At 31.3% G+C, this 19,555-nt stretch overlaps 1 protein-coding gene across 2 annotated transcripts in view; it reads left to right on the top strand.

The window, feature by feature from the left end:
* The first annotated feature begins 2,998 nt into the window (after positions 1 to 2,998).
* Positions 2,999 to 19,555, top strand: part of LOC136850717 (substance-K receptor-like) — a 127,267-nt gene continuing 110,710 nt past the window's right edge. The window contains exon 1 of one of the 2 annotated variants that reach the window (XM_067124590.1): positions 2,999 to 3,550. The gene's annotated coding sequence lies outside the window, so the exon portion shown is untranslated. The remainder of the gene's footprint in view (positions 3,551 to 19,555) is intronic. The other variant, XM_067124591.1, reaches the window with a different exon arrangement.

The following is a 19,555-nucleotide window of genomic DNA, read 5'->3' as shown; positions in this document are numbered from 1 at the left end:
GAGAGAGAGAGAGAGAGAGAGAGAGAGAGAGAGAGAGAGAGAGAGAGAGAGAGCGAAAAAGAAAGATGATGTAATTTGTTTTTCATACATACATACATACCTACCTACATACATGCATACATGCATACATACTACACAACATGTACGATGCAGAATCACTGTGTTTTTTTTATATAGATAAGAAAAAAAACGAAAAAAAAAATTTTGTTCCTCACTTTTATATTCCATTTAACCCTCTCAGTCATTATTATAATGAGATACTGGGAAAGAGAATAAAAAATAGTCCGCGCAGGCGCATGTGAGCGGCAGATTGAGAGAGAGAGAGAGAAAGAGAGAGAGAGAGAGAGAGAGAGAGAGAGAGAGAGAGGTGCGTTAAAAAGTAAAAAATGCGCCGAAGTTGCTTCGGGTCAATCAGGTTTTCTGTACAGCGTATAATACTGTGAGAAACTCTCAGCCATGGTTCATGAAACTCTCAGCCGCGACCCATGAAACTCAGCCATGGCCAAGAGGTAGCCTGTGCTGTTGGCACCTGTAGCGGTGACAGACGCACGATCATGGTTAACTTTAACTTTAAATAAAATAAAAACTACTGAGGCTAGAGGGCTGCAATTTGGTGTGTTTGATGATTGGATGGTGGATGATCAACATACCAATTTGCAGCCCTCTAGCTTCTGTAGTTTTTAAGATCTGAGGGCGGACAGAAAATGTGCGGACAAAAAAAGTGCGGACTGACAGCCAAAGCCATCTCAGTAGTTTCCTTTTAAAGAAAACCAGAATCCGCAGCCCAAAATAATCTCCCAGGAATCCATTCGGGAGTAACTGGAGATTTCTGAGCAATATTTCCCTAGTAACTTATGTCGCATGAAAATAGTTTTCCCTAATGATTCGTCAGCATTTTTTCTGACAGGTCCTCCCCAAAATTTGTTTAAAGAAACCAAAGGTATAAAAGAATGTGAAAATATTTAATTGTGGTATCAATGCCTCAGGTCAATAGAGTAATTTTGCTTTTTATATATATATATATATATATATATATATATATATATATATATATATATATATATATATATGTATGTGTATATATATATATATATATATATACATACATACATACATATATATATATATATATATATATATATATATATATATATATATATATATATATATATATATATATATATATATTTATATATATATATATATATATATATATATATATATATATATATATATATATATATATATATACAGTATATATCTATATATATATATATATACTAATGACCAACCTGATAAACTCTCTCTCTCTCTCTCTCTCTCTCTCTCTCTCTCTCTCTCTCTCTCATTCCTGTTAAGATAGTTGCTTCAGTTACAATGCCAAACATTTTTACATTTATATTTCACCACTTCCCACCCCCGACGCGGCCCCCATTCTTATTGGGGCTGAACTTGGACTTGAAGGGCATCGGGAGTGACACTATTAATCTCAGCGACCTCGAAAACTATGGATTAGACACTAATATCTGTCGTTTCGGTTATTTTTACACGTCACCCCTTCCCATCCCCTCCCTATCAGAGCTAAACTTGGGCTTAAAGGACATCAGGAGGCTCACTATTCATCTCAGTGACCTCAAAAACTATGGATTAGACACTGATATCTGTCGTTTCGGTTATCTTTCCATGTCACCCCCTTCCAACCCCACCTCCCTATCAGAGCTGAACTTGGACTTGAAGGGCATCGGGAGTGTCACTATTAATCTCAGCGACCTCGAGAACTATGGATTAGACACTAATATCTGCCATTTTCTGTAATTTTTACATTTCACCCAATTCCCACACACCCCCTTTGGTGCCAGTGATGTCTTACCTCCAACAGCGTTCTTTCCCAGATGGTAACTCATATGTATACCAAGTTTAGTTGAAATTGCTCAATGCATTTCAAAGTGTATGTGGAACATACACACACACACACACACACACACACGTATATACATCCATTTATATATATATATAAGAAGATATATATATATATATATATATATATATATATATATATATATATATATATATATATATATATATATATATATATATTGCTAAAACGAGTGGGTACAGGAGCACAAGCAGATCCCAAGTATAGTAGTTTATTCCTGTATTTCATGACACTTGATCACATCATCTGGGACATCTATAACAAAAATATCGATAAACTTGACAATATCTCAGCTAAATTACACTTAAAAATGTTACAAAGGGGAGGGGGAAGGGGAAGGGGGTGCGGGTTTGAAACCTACCCTATTATCTAAGTTGGGTCAAATGATGGCCACGTGCCAAATTTTGTCTAGATCGGTCAAACAGCTTAGATTTCTATATAGCACAAACATAACCAAAAACATACAATGATTCACTTATATATATATATATATATATATATATATATATATATATATATATATATATATATATATATATATATATATATATATGTGTGTGTGTGTGTGTGTGTGTGTATATAAAGATATACACACACACATATATATAATTGGTTTGTGTGTATGTTTGTGGTTATGTTTGTGCGCTATAGAAATCCAAACCGCTTGACCGATCTAGACAAAATTTGGCATATATATATATATATATATATATATATATATATATATATATATATATATATATATATATATATATATATATATATGTATATATATATAGTATATATATGTGTGTGTGTGTGCGCATGTGTGTGTAACATTAACATAAAATTATACGTAAAGACTATACAAATAAGTGTCTAACATGCTGGAAAAAAAAAACTGAAATACGGTAGCCCACATTCACAAACAGACTCATATTTATGAATGTCCACGAGAGGAAATATACGGACATGTACAAACAAACGCCTGTGACATCTGGTGCGGCGACACACGTTTGTGCGTTTGTGCGTTCGCCCATGCATCCCCGGGTTTGGGTGGGTGGGTGGACGGGAGGAGGAAGAGACACCTCGTCGAGCTAGTTGTGGGCACCACGCCGGGTCAGTTGGCCAGACTAGTTCACAAAGTGCGGTCACGTCAAGACGCTTCTTGGCTCGCTTTCGGTAAATCTAACTCTTATTTCGAAGTTCGGAGACTCGAAACCGCTCGCATATATCCTCCGCTTCGCCGTACGTCAAGCTGATCTCTGTTCGACGAGTGCTCTGGGCTTCTAGAAAGATACGCAAACTTTGCGACTCGATTCAGCGATTTTAAGTTTTGTCGAAACTTTTTTTTAGTTTTTTTTTTTTACTTTTTTATTTTCGTTTGTTTATTTCCGTTCACACCAACAGCTGATTCGGAAATATAAGTGCTTAGTTATCCTGTCCAGGTCATATGTGAAGTTTGGCTAGTTGCAAAAGAAAATGGATGAAAACGTTAATTTTATCTTATCATGGTCCAATGAAATTTAATTGCAAGAAATAACTAAATACATTATGGAAGAGATAATGCAATAATATTATTGACAGCCAACTCCTTTCAATTGTCATAAGGAAGAAGAAAAAGTGAATTACAAGGTAAGTTTTGCATAAAAAAAGTTTTATTTTAAAATTGGAATATACCTTAATATGTGTTCACAGCAAATCTATTGGTCATGAGATTTGAGTGATGAATATTATATGCCAGAGAGAGAGAGAGAGAGAGAGAGAGAGAGAGAGAGAGAGAGAGATTATCCCAAGTAATGCCAGAAGATACGGAAGCACTTATTAGTCTTCATGGAACTGATGCTACCTTATTGATATGAAAAATAACAATATGAATTAAAATCATAATTATTACTAATATTGCTGAAGTATATGCGTGGGTATGGGAATGATATAATTCTATACTATTAACATATGACGGATGTATGCAAACATCAATTCTTGGCTTTTCTGTACACTCAACCATTTACCCACACAAACACAGAAACACAGCCACATATAAATGCATGCATACATACTTACATACATATATACATACATACATACATATATATATACATACATACATACATACATACATACATATATATATATATATATATATATATATGTATGTGTCCGTGTGTTTGTGTGTGTGTGTGTGTTTGTAGAAATCACAAAAACCTTAAATTTGTACACTAAAACTGAAAAAAATGGCGATGGAATAATATTTCCATTGCTGTCTTGAATGAGCATCTTTAGAAGCAGAGACCCCGTTTTGCATTCCCAATCTCATCCCTAAAATCTAAGCTACATAGAAACTTAATACCCTCTCAGTAGACGTTAATGGTATACCTATGGTGAAACAGATAGGAAAAAGGATTAACCCGTTACGTAAGAGATCTATAAAGGGTAGGTGTTGAAAATTCTTTCGGCCCGACATATGGACGAAATAAGGGGCGGAAGGGTTCCTTCCAAAAATAAACAGGGTAGGTGGTTAGGAATATGGCGAAGGTGTCATCTTTTTTTTTTTTTTTGTCTTGTATGACATTATGTATGTATGGATATATATATATATATATATATATATATATATATATATATATATATATATATATATATATATATATATATATATATATATATATATATATATATATATATATACATGGAATATACATATATATATATATATATATATATATATATATATATATATATATATATATATATATATATATATATATATGTGTGCCTTATACTAATTTATATTTGAAATTACTGTTCTTTGTCAAAATAACCAAACGTCCTCACACAATTTAGGTATATAATACACGTATACAAACAGGACAAACACGCAACCCCTACGATTTTTATCGCACACGTTGATCGACATGATACGGTAGTCTTATTCATCATCATCTCTTTTAGTCAAAATAATTTAACGAACTGAACGCCACTGGCGCTGAAGCTATTCAGGAAACAAGGGTAGGGGTGAATTATGACTGAACTTAATTTCTTTGAAGTTCACCTTAGATGTTATATCGGCTTTCTCTTCGAAGTTCTCCTTAGAAGTCATAACTGTTTTCACCGAGGTATGTTTCTCCTTAAAAGATTTCATTTTCGGTTTTAGTAAAAAGATAAAACTCGGCCTCGAGACTCCATATGGAAACTGCAAGTTTCTGTGGTGATAAAGTAAGGTCTTGTTGTGTTTATTTTCCTTCTTTTGCCGCTTAAGTCCTAATCATACAACCACGAAAATACATACACATAAAATAAGCGCTATCTTCATCATTTGCCTAAAAATGCAAATTCAAAAACAGTTAAATCTAACATGTTTTGATAATCACAATACAAGAGAATAGAAATAGTAAAGTGGATAATATTTACTATCATTCATTTTACATTTCTGTGAAATTTCCATTATTGGTCTGCATTTCGATCTACAAAACATATTTATTTATTTATTTAATATTAATATTATGAGACTTGAGGACACATACAGCACTGGCTCCCAAACCGGTACCCATCTTTGAAGGATATTGATTTTTACAAGTGTAGGTGTTCTTCGTTTATTTATATATTTATACATATATATATATATATATATATATATATATATATATATATATATATATATATATATATATATATATGTATATATATATATATATATATATATATATATATATATATATATTTATACATATATATATATATATACATACATACATGTACGTATGTATATACAGTATATATATATATATATATATATATATATATATATATATATATATATATATATATATATATATATATATATTTCTCTAATCTTCCAAACATATTCCAGGCCTAGAGTTAAATGTATAATTAATTATGCATATAATTACGTTCACGATCAGACTAATTTCCAAGCAATTGAAGGTAAATTGTTTAATTAATCATAATCAGATTACTTGGCACATTTGGTAGACGCCGTTAAAACCAAGGCATTATTCATTTTAGCGTTAAAACCCTTGACATACTTGGCAAAGTTTTTATCAACCCCAAAAAGATGTTTAAATATAGCTGATTAGGGACCCCTCATTACTTACGTATATTTACACGTATATGTTTGTATTTACAACAGTTTTGATTTGCGAAAATGTTTCAACAAATAATGAATCTCAAGTTATTTACCACAACTCATATTTTATGTAGGATGTAAAATGTATAATTATTCTAATGGATGTACATGTAATATCATTTGTTACAAAAAAAAGTATATATATATATATATATATATATATATATATATATATATATATATATATATATATATATATATATATACATACATACACGCACACACGCACGCACACGCACACACACACACACACACACACACACACACATATATATATATATATATATATATATATATATATATATATATATATATATATATATATATATATATATATATATATATATATATATATATATTCTTATGTAGCAAATAATATTACACGTACATCCATTGAAATAATTATACATTTAACATCCTGCGCAAAATATCAGTTGTGGTAAATAACTTAAGACTCATTATTTGTCGAAATATTTTCGTAAATCAAAACTGTTATAAATACAAACACATACATGTAAATATACGTAAGTCATGAGTGTCCCCATCCATCTATATCTAGACATCTTTTCTGAGGCTGATAAAAACTTTGCCAAATGTGTCAAGGGTTTTAACGCTAATGAGTAATGCCTTGGCTTTAATGGCGTCTGCTAAATGTGCCGAGTAATCCGATTATGATTAATTCAACACACTTCACTTTCAATTGTGCGGATATTATTCTGATCGTGCACGTAATTATATGCATAATTTATTACTCATTTAACGCTAGGCCTGGAATATGTTTGGGGGATTGGCGAAATATGCTAATAAAGATGGCACGACAATATAATATGGAAATGAAATATTGGAAATCCTGCAAGAAAAAGTCAGTAGTCACTGTGTCATTCATCTTTTAATTCTGAATCACTTAAAGAGACACTGAGTTGAACAACGTCAATTCATCAACCTGTACAAAATTACCACAAGCGGCATGCCCACTACATCCACATTTACTCTTTAGAATCTTTGATAATAAATTCCTCTTCAATTTCTCCATCACGACAACTAAGCCATCTCCTTCTAAGTCTTCATATAACGCTTCATCTGAAGAATTAAGATAAATTCAGCATTTACAGCCCCCACTGCCACCATTGAGCCTAGCTACCTCTCATCTCTCAGATCTAGCTTTGTAAACCATTTTCATTAATCTACACTTTTTGACACTTCAAATCTGTCTAGCTCAATACATATACCAGGCATTTTATCCCAATAGCCTCCATCTTTTTTTCTCCTGCCAGTTATATTCAGTGGTGACACTTCTTCATACGAAGAATATGTTTGTTTACTCGTGTCAATTTTTCTGTGAAGCATCTCCTCTTTCATCCTACCATCATCCATACTATTATTTTCTAATTGATATGAGTCAACTACTCATGATTCTTCATCAACGCCAGGTCTAAATTTATGGCTATACCTTTCTGACCGTCACTGACTTTCGTAACATTCTTGTTAATATTCGGTTATACGTTTCTTGGATTATGTCCAGATTAGCTTAACCAACATCTCCCAGTCAAGAACAGCGAACCCAATGATCCCCATGTAAAGAATGGCCAACCCTTTCCGGTCCGAACCCCAATTCCACATGAGGGCTAGTACTGAACACGGCGAAACAGGGATCATCTGCACTGTTTCGCCGTGTTTAGTACTAGCCCCTGGGGGGGCGGGTCGTCAAATGCATTTCCCCTTGTTTAGTAGTAGCCCCTGGGGATCAAATGTCTGGTACCGAAGTGTTCATCTCTAGAACAGCGAACCCGATTATTCCCATGTAAAGAATCTTCTTGTAAAGAATAGCGAACCCTGCTGCGCGTGGGTTCGCTAATCTTGACATGATCCCGTTTCTTCCCATAGACACTTTCAGATTCGCACTAGTCTCTGCAACTGCTCTGCGCTAAGACCAATCACCCCTGGATCATCTGCATATATCTCTCACTTCCCATTGTGTTTATGATATTCTTCTTTCACTCAAATTCTCCCAAAATAACCGTCAGCCATTTCGTGAATACTCATCACTGCATCCATAACACAGGACAACGTAGGCCTACTGTTAGACTCACTTATGCTAACACAAACCGCGCTTCCATTATTTCAGCTTCTGAGCGTTCTTAAAATATTCCCCTCTAGAAATAGCATCCCCATGACTTATATCAGTTTTGTTTTAGTCCATAAATGCAACATGACTTTTTACATTCATATTTGTCATATAACTGTTTATAACAAATGACTAAAACTCACATCCTCCACCTTGTTTAGACAAATAGTGATATTCACGTGTCAATTCTACTTACGCAATCTAAGGTAAAATAGAAATGTCGTGACTCTTCAGTTTTCCATTCGCTTTTTATTGATTTTTGCTATACGCGGATCAGTATTTTCCTTCACTAATATGCGCATTTTTATCTGTAAAATAAGAAAGAGTTACGTAACTCTACTCATAGAATTGTAAAATAATGTCTTCCAAGGGCATTCTAAGTTACAGACAGTTAAAATCTATCTAAACCTTGTACATAGCTTTCAGTCAAGGTGCTTTTACGAACGGAATCTAGCGATATTAGCAACATAAAACAAAAAAGTGGCAAGTTTTTTTGTTCCTCGGCAGTTATTACGTTCTATTCATAGTTTTCCATATTTTCAACTTTTCGAGAGTAATATTTATGTGATCAACAGAAGATAATATAATGATTGCAGATTTAATTTCATTTAAAATGATATGCTATCATTTGCATAAATGGAAGCTCTTGTTCATTTCCTATATCTGCTAATCACGAATGAGAGTTAAGAGTCATGGAAAAAAAATTTTCTCGGTTTTGAAATGTACAAAGATAATGATGGATTTATCCATAACTAAAAATGCAGGTATTCAAAGAGAAAATTACTCTGGAGCTTGGCAGAAAATGTAACGATGAGCTTATATAACCTCAAAAAATGAGTTGGGTACAATGAATTCTTTCATGTATATCACTTTTTATGTCTACATACCATTCAGTCCCTTCCATTTCAACGGGTAGGAGAAACTTCAATTTAGAACTGAATATAGAATTTAGGCCAAAGACCAAGCACTGTGACCTATGAGGTCATTCGGCGCTGAAACGGGAGTTGAGAGTAAAAGGCTCGGAAGGATAACAAGAGTTAAAACCTCGTAGTTGCGATATGAATCAATTGTTAAGAGAGGGTGGAAACAACGATGGAAGAGAGAGAATATGAAAGGAGGTTCAGTAAAAAAAACGAAAGAGGATTGCAGCTAGGGACCGAAGTCACGCTGCAAAGAACCCTAAGTAATGCCTACAGTGCACCGCGCGAGGCGCCCTAACGGCAATATCATCTCTACGGGGGAAACTTCAATATAAAGAGACAGCAATCTTTTACAATTTTTCTGTCGTCGTCTTAAATTTTATTTAGGAATTTGTTTACATATGCTATTAGTCACTAAATTGTCACCAAATACTACATTTGAAATACCACATGTCTACTCCAGTGATTATAAAAGAACATCAAAATTATTAAAATTTTCATGTTGCAATTTAACGAATATAAATACAGGTATTGATGCACCCCGTTAAAAGTATCAAAATTTCCATGTTGCAGTTTATTGAATATAAATTCAGCGATTTTGTCAATCCCATTAAAAGTATTAAAGGGTTCATATGTGACCGAATGAATGTAAATAAAAGTGACTGTTGAAAATCTTTAAAAGTATTACTATTTTCAATGTTGCAATTGAAAGAGTGTAAATAAAAATATTGTTGAAGCCATCAAAAACATTAAACGTTTTCTTGCTGCGATTTCAACCAATATTAATTCGGAGAATAACCTTGGAAAGGTAGGAAAAATTAATATTAATTTTCCCTTTCTTCTCAAGTGATGAAAAATTATCATATATTTAGGACTCTAACCTAACATTAATTTGGCCTAAGCATTCTTGGATATTTTTCGTTTTGGAGGGTGATTACTTGAAATTTTGCATTCTGGGAGGATATTTTTCGTTTTGGATGTAAACCCATGTGATTACTTGAAATTTTTGTTTTTTTATAAATCTACCACATCATATACAAATGTATATATATATATGTGTATATATATGTATATATATATATATATATATATATATATATATATATATATATATATATATATATATATATATATATATATATATATATATATATATATATGTATGTGTTTATATATATATATATATACTTTATATTTTTACACTATACATATATGATTTATAAAAAGAAAAATTATATATATTACAATGTGTGTATGTGTTTATGTGTGTATATGTGCACTGGGTTTGTACACTTATGGATTTACAAAAGAAAAATTAGGTGTTAGCCTTCCGGTTAGCTAGGAGACTTGGGAATCAGTCCTAGCCACTGGACCACGTCGAGTATTTGGAGAACTTAAATATGTTCGAATTTTTAGAAGCTTCACGTACGAGCACCTTTATGTTTATGGTAAGAGGACATTCACACTAAAATATAACAATCTGTTCTAGTTCATACATGGATAAAACACTCACATTGCATATTATACATATAAGTGGAATCTAGTGAAAATTACATACGTACATAGAAATATATATATATATATATATATATATATATATATATATATATATATATATATATATATATATATATATATATATATATATATATATCATATATATATATATATATATATATATATATATATATATATATATATATACATATGTATGTATATTATATATATATATATATATATATATATATATATATATATATATATATATATATATATGTATGTATATATATATATATATATATATATATATATATATATATATATATATATATAAAATATATATATATATATATATATATATATATATATATATATATATAAATATATATATAATTCTAAGCTTCAATTATAGGTCTATGAAACATATCAAATATTTCCATTTGAAATACACTTCTCAGTTCTGGCATTCTTTGCATGAAATTCATTTCATCTTTTCCTTCTTGAACGAAATCTGATGATATATTCATGCAAACATAGATGATGGTACAGCTTTCCACGTTTACAGAATCTATCAACAGTGTGAGATGATGTATGTAAATCTCGCCATAATTTTGCTAACAGATATGTGATCTACCCACATACAGATACACAGAGCTATAACTTTTTATATCGTGTTATCTTATGTATCTAGATTGTATATTCCATGTATATGGCCCTGAGCTGAAATAAGGGATATTATTATTATTATTATTATTATTATTATTATTATTATTATTATTATTATTATTATTATTATTATTATTATTATTTCTAACGTTTCTTTAGAAAAAAGATAATTATTAGAATTTCATAAAAAGATCGTAATTCGAAAGAAAAGAAATCATTATATTAATCGACAATTCATATATTTAAATGCCAAACTGTCTTTGAAATTCAACAGAACGAAGTTTGGAAATGCAAGAATTATTGCCGTTCGCATTCGTAAAGTTTTATCTCGATTAGCAAATGACCGCGAGGCTAGCGTGAGCCAGTTTATCAAAGGCCTTTGATAAACTTTGCGACTAATGTTATGGCGAAAAATCTTTGGAGTGACTGGTTTACTTCGTGTGTCTGACCCAGTTATAAACTTAGAATGAAGACATAAACAATTATGAATGATGTATGTATATATATATATATATATATATATATATATATATATATATATATATATATATATATATATATATATATATATATATATATATATATATATATGTGTACATATATATATGTGTGTGTATGTATATCATATATGCAAAAATATATATGAAAAGAGCAAAGGAACACAAAAAATTAAGTGGAAATATGACGACATATTCCATGAAGCATTGAACGAAGCAATATGCCGAATAGCACTATATGGAAAACCTTAACTTCTCGAGCGATGAATGATTTCAAAATGAATCCAACTAATTGTTTAGTACTCAAGAAAAAAATCCGATGGGATTTTATTGATTATGACAAAATGTAGGGCTAAACAAAAGTAAAATGTTGGGAATATGTCAACCACTATAAGGATGAGAGAATTATATTTCGCTAACTTGCCTAAAGATTAAAGGGATAATATCCTTCTGAGACCTATCCATACTATTACTTCCTGAATGTGTTACTAATAAATCTGAATGTGTTATTAACAAATCTGTATGTGTCATTAACAAATCTGAATTTGTTGTTAGTAAGTCTGAATTTGTTATGAATAAATCTGAATTTGTTGTTAATAAATCTGAATGTGTTATTAATAAATATGAATTTGTTATTAATAAAGCTGAATGTGTTATTAACAAATCTGTATTGTTATTAATAAATCTGAATTTGTTATGAATAAATCTGAATGTCATTAATTAATCTGATTTGTTATCAATAAATCTGAATGTCATCAATAAATCTGAATTTGTTATTAACAATTTTGAATTTGTTATCAATAAATCTGAACGTGTTATTAGTGAATCTGAATTTGTTATTAATAAATCTGAATGTGTTATTAATAAATATGAATTTGTTATTTACAAGTCTGAATTTGTTATCAATAAATCTGAATGTGTTATTAATAAATCTGAATTTTTTATTAATAAGTCTGAATTTCTTATCAATAAATCTGAATTTGTTGTTAATAAATCTGAATGTGTTATTAATAATTCTGAACGTGTTATTAATAAATCTGAATCTGTTATTGATAAATCTTAATTTGTTATTAAAAAACCTGAATGCATTATTAATAATTCTGAACGTGTTATTAATAAATCTGAATTTTTATCAATAACTCTGAATTTGTTTTCAATAAATCTGAATGTGTTATCAATAAATCTGAATGTGTTATTAATAATTCTGAACGTGTTATTAAAAATCTGAATTTGTTATTAATAAATCTGAAATTGTTATTGATAAATCTGAATTTTTCTGTAAATATACCGAGTACACCATCACTGGGTAAAACGATAAAGATCAAATTTAGATCTCCACTATTTACCAACTGGCTCTGCAATGTTATTGAAAACAGAGCACAAACCGCTTCCAATTTTCCTTAGAAATTACCATAAATTATCATTATAAATTTGACTTATTGGTTTTAATTCCATGAAAAACCTCATTCAAGGAAATTCAGGTGGTAGTTATAATAATCCAGCCTGCCCTGGCCTTCCGTATTGTACCTGATTGTTTATACTGAAAGAAATGTGTGAGTCACATCGTTAATTTCGTAATCTAATTTCGGGCCATTTCTTGGCTCACATTAATTAACCGAGTATAAAACAAAAGGTAAGGAATAAAACGGTAAATTTACAAAAGGTCATTTTCCCGGAAATGTCCATAATTGGAAATCCTGCAAATCATTAGTTCCTGGTATACAGGAAAACTTTTATTTTACCTTATATTCATTCTTTTCTGCTTTTAATGATATCTCATCATGATGTGCGCTGCTGACTCACTTATTTAAGGGTACTCCGAGAATTACTTCTTTAGATTATTTTAAGAAGGGGTTCAAAATGGTTCACAAAAGGGTGTTTACAAAAACGCTTTGTTTTTTGTCAGACAATCGTATTACAGCAAAATTAAAACCCTGGCTATTATATGTAATTATTAAATAACCCCTAAAGACATTATATTTAGGAGTTGAACTCGAAAGATATGTTTATTAGAGAAATTCGCAAGTTATATTTAGTAGGGAAACTCGAAAGATATATTTATTAGATAGACTCGAAAGATATCTTTATTAGGTAAACTCTAAAGGTATATTTACTAAAGAAACTCGACAGATATATTTATTGGAGAGACTCGAAAGATATATTTATTAGATAAACTCTAAAGGTATATTTACTACAGAAACTCGAAATATATTATATTCATTAGATAAACTCGAAAGATATATTTACTCTAGAAACTCGAAAGTTATATCTATTAGATAAACTAGAAAGATATGTTTATCAGATAAACTCGAGAGGCATCATAATTATTAGATAAACTCTAAAGATATTATATTTAGTAGGTGAACTCGAGAGATATATTTATTAGAGAAATTCGCAAGATATATTTATTAGAGAAAGTCGAAAGATTATTTATTAGATAGACTCGAAAGATATACTTATTAGATAGACTCTAAAGGTATATTTATTAAAGAAACTCGAAAGACATTATATTCATGAGATAAACTCGAAAGATATATTTACTTCAGAAACTTGAAAGTTATAATTATTAGATAAACTCGAAAGATATTACATTTATTAGATAGACTCGAAAGATTTTATGTTTTATATCTTTATTAGTTAAACCCTAAAGATATATTTATTACATAAACTCTAAAGATATATTTATCAGATAAACTCGAAAGATATGATTGTCAACATGATGCCACAGAGAGGTTGTAGATATTTTGTTCGAATAGAAAAATATTTAATGAAAAAACTTTAAACATTAACTGAATTCTTAATTTTATATTCATGTTTGTAGCATAATCCTGTACTACTGGAAAAGGATTCTTGGCAGATAAAGTCCATCTGTACTTGTCAGTCCAAAAGTTAGCTTTCCGAAGTTCATTTATGATCACAGACAGCTTGAAGTGGTTTACAGAGTTTTGTGGAAACTGAATCGAGAAAAAATGATTTTCGTAGAACCACAATTTTTTCCGGGCATAAATACAACTTCAGTGTACTTTTTAACATTGCTGTCGGCAAGGGTTGGTGAGATTACTTATAATACAATGCCAGCCTGTTCCCTTTGACGCATACACACACACACACACACACACATATACACATATAAAGACAAAACCACACGAAGGAAAGAGATATATAACATATATACGAAGTGTATTTTGTCTTTATTTATATATTCATCATGAAGGAAAGAGTTCAATATTTTCTTTATTTATATATTATCACGTTACACACGTGATTCAGTTATACATACACACACACACACACACACACACACATATATATATATATATATATATATATATATATATATATATATGTGTGTGTGTATATATATATGTGTGTGTGTGTGTATATGTGTGTGTGTGTACATGTAACTAGGCTAATGACTGCTTGATTGAGTGTCACATTAGCTACTTAACTGAGGGTAGATAACAATGACTAGAGCATTTTAAAAGGAAGGGAAAACAAAAACAGAAAAAAAGAAAGAGGTGAAAAAGAGAGATCGGAAAAAGATAGGGTATCATGGCCAAATATATAAGAGAGCTTATTGTATCATTAGAGACGGAAGCGAGAAGAGAATCACATAACGATTGTAACTTACGATGACAATAGTGGCGTTGTTTTCCTTGTAGAGTGTGACCTGGAATCATTCTTACCATAGTAGTAGTAGTAGTAGTAGTAGTAGTAGTAGTAGTAGTAGTAGTAGTAGTAGTGTTACTATTGTGAGCAAAATTATTCAAAGGCCAAGTGGAGGAGAACATGAATGAGACAGAATCAAAAACAAAGATCAGTGAAATAAAACGGAAATTTACAAAGACCATAAGAAATAAATATGGCTATATAATGAAAGCAGTTGTGCTGCTGCAATGCAGAGCAAAAGGAAGCTGCAAAGAAAAAGTGAAGAAGATTAATGGGACAGAATAAAAAATAAAGACCAGTGAAATAAAACAAAAATAATAAAGACAATTCGAAATAAGTATGGCGATATAATGATGATCAAGACTATACAGACCCATAAGGGTCTTTATCCTTGATTATAAGACATTTGAGGAGATTTATGGTTCTTAACCGCCCCCCCCGCCCCCCACCCCTCCAATCACAGTCACTTTTATTGTGCCTTTCAAAATTGATTAAGGAAAAATATGACCCGCGCGTACGAATCTGATAAGATTATATTGGGGGTAAAGTATAATGAATATTTATTGTGGATCAGATAACCGGTGGAGAATTTTAAGTAAAGTAGACGATATTAAAATGTGAGGAATAAATTGTCGTATCAGATTGTCGTATCAGGTAGCAGCTCAAAAAAGACTTATGGAAAACTAAAGAAGCCGCACTTATGGTGATGTAAACATGGACAAAAAGTTATATAACTTATTATTCTGTGCTGAAGGTTCATAAATAGATACCTATTTTCAATTCATGGAGACAATATACTGAATGACATAAATTTCAGGGACAAAAGCATTTTTATAATTTGCTACAGACGCAGTAGAAAACTTTTAAAATTGATCAAGTGTATATCAGCACTATTTTAAAATTTGATCAAGTGTACATCAGTACTATTGCAGTGATAATTGAAAGGATTTTGCCATACAGCACAAATAATTTTGTCGTAGTATGTCAAACTATAAGCACATCTTATTCCTACGGTATTGGTTTCGTCGTGACCTGTCAAATGTAGGCTAATGACGAAATAATTGGGATTCCCCTTCCCCTCCACGCAACTTCCACTGGGAAGGAGACCTAGAATATTCAGGCAGCATTACAATTATGTATCAAACCTCTTGGCGCACACATGAATGAATATAATGGAACTTATAGGGCACTCCGTCAGGTATTAGGTTCAGTTACCATACTTGTGATAGTTGGAACGTGACCCATCAAGAAATCATTTCGAAGTGTTAAATAAGAGCTATTCTATAGCATCTGAATTCTGTAGCATCTGATTAGTCAGCTCACATGGAATTAGTGATTGCTGAGCCTTACGATAGTCAAGTGGGAATTATCTCTCTCTAGTGGACTCTTGCTTCAACCAATAACAGGTAAAATCCTACAGAGAAATGTTAGCAGCTAACTGTAGAACACTGGCTGCTAACTCTCAATATACTGCAGCTATATTTTAGTACAATTGCTGGTGACTTTTCAGTTCCAATCCAGCCTTCCATCTAAATGTATGTATGTAGTGATAACTACATACGTCTCTTTTTTTTGGTTTCTTATATTACATGATTTTTTCTAAGAATCTAAACATCACCATATATATACAATATATATATATATATATATATATATATATATATATATATATATATATATATATATATATATATATATATATATATATAATTATGTGTGTGTGTATGTATGTATAATATATATACACATATACTGTATATGTATGTGCGTGTGTACACACTTATTTTAATAACACTGAAGTTAAGTACTGTTCATTTTTTTTCCATTACGTTCCGTTAGGACAGCCCAAGGGAATGTTCTGTGCCCTTTGTAATCTGTCGACAGAGATATTAAGCCCTATTGATTCCATACACATAACTGTGAGGCCCTGAATCCCTGCTCCCATAGACAATTAGTAGTCCTTTATGACTGGATTCTTTTTTCATTCGCAATTAGTTCTCATTCTCTCCATTGCCTCTCCGCACCTTCTTTCTTTTAATATCAGATCAGTCGGTTTATAATTCCACTGGAATAGACGTCGGATTATTAATTACTTCCTGTAAACTTTGAGCCTTTTCTTGCGTTCGTAGAATGAAAGGGTTTTTTTCATACCAAGACGGAAGTGTTTACATCCGTATGCCCAAATCACTTTTACACAATAGTCGGTAGTTGATTGTCTATAGGATTCTTAATTGGTGACCTGAGTAATGGGTTCTGTCGTTGCTGGTTTCATGTTTTTCACTTGATAATTAGCAATCCATCACTTTATAAGCATAAATTCTCCTTCATATGCTACCAGCATATCTTTTTTTTTAGTCAGTTTCTAATAGATCAACAAATGCCTTAATACACCTTCTGGTATGCAGTGGTATAACTTCCTTAACTCAATAACCAAATATACACCATACACACTTTCCACTGCCATAAGTAATATTTAGTTTAAGACTAAATCTTCAAATTTTCGCTCAGTAAGATCAGTGTTTATTATTTAATGTGTGATCCTTCAGCTGTTTTCCAAGAATCGATAGTTCTCAACAGTCACCGACACGAAGAACTTGACTGCCTGGTGGAGGTTTAAAGTGCCGAAGGCGCATACATCCATTATGGTATTTATCGGTCCTTTGTCCAGTTGGAGATTAGATACATATATAAATAACTAATAATATATATATATATATATATATATATATATATATATATATATATATATATATATATATATATATATATATATATATATATAATAGCAAGCAAGAGTTCAAAGAAGACGACAGTCAATAAATCAGTTGCATATTTATTGTAAGACACGTTTCGTGTTACTTGAACACATCATCGGTCTGCAAAATTGAAAAATACGTATTAATTCTCTTAATTCAAAATAAAAGCTAAATAAAAAACAGCAGTTACAATCTTTAAAATTACAAATTATATAAAGCTAAAAAAGAAAGTGAAGAATTTGTTTTTTTAAGGCTACCTGATCAAATGAAAGGGGAAAGACGAAGCGAGACCACAGGCTCACGCATGCCCAGAAATCACGCATGCCCAGAGAACACTTAGGCCAAGTGCAAAGGAAGAAGACACGCTGGAGTTTAGAAGAGGTGCATGACGTTCAATAAACAAAGACTCAAGGGTCGTTAAGTAAGCCGATTGTTTGGCAGTTCCAATTTGGGAAAAATGTTTTTTATCAATATTAATCTTGCATTTAACGGCATGATTTCTAATACCAGAAAATTCGGGGTTAGTAATTCGTGAGCCAGTTCTGTAGCTCAAACCTAAGTGGCTGTAATAACGGACCCACAACATTCTCTTTGATGAGCCAATGTAACTCCCAAGACACCTTGGGCATTCAAATTTGTAAATAATATTGACTTCATAAAGGTCTGTAGCTTGTCCTTATAATTAAAAAAGCCGCCAATCTTTAGTGGATTCATAGGTATTAAATTCAGTTTTAGAAATCCAAACTCTTTTTCGAAGATTTGTTTAACTTTGGATCTATGAAAGTCAGAGTGCGTATATGGTATCGTGGCGTATAGTCCAATATTATTTACAAATTTGAATGCCCAAGATGTCTTGGTAGTTAGCTGGCTCATCAAAGAGCAAGTTGCAGGTCCGTTATTACAGCCACTTAGGTTTGAGCTACAGAACTGGCTCACGAATTACTAACCCCGAATTTTCTAGTATTAGAAATCATGCCGTTAAATGCAAGATTAATATTGATAAAAAAACATTTTTCCCTAATCGGAACTACCAAACAATCGGCTTACTTAACGACCCTTGGGTCTTTGTTTATTAAACGTCATGCACCTCTTCTAAAGTCCAACGTGTCTTCTTCCCCTTTGCGCTTGGCTTACAGTAAGTGTTCTCTGGGCATGCGTGATCTCTGGGCATGCGTGATCTCTGGGCATGCGTGAGCCTGTGGTCTCACTTCGTCTTTCCCCTTCATTTGACCAGGTAGCCTTAATAAAAAAATAAATAAATATAATTTTTTGCTTTCTTTTTTCCGTTTATATGATTTGTAATTTTAAAGATTGTAACTGTTGTTTTTAGTTTTAGCTTTTATTTTGAATTAAGAGAATT

Source organism: Macrobrachium rosenbergii, chromosome 22 (assembly GCF_040412425.1).
Source record: "Macrobrachium rosenbergii isolate ZJJX-2024 chromosome 22, ASM4041242v1, whole genome shotgun sequence".
NCBI lineage: Eukaryota > Metazoa > Arthropoda > Malacostraca > Decapoda > Palaemonidae > Macrobrachium > Macrobrachium rosenbergii.
Note: the sequence above shows the minus strand (reverse complement) of the source record. Positions and strands in the feature narration are given on the sequence as shown.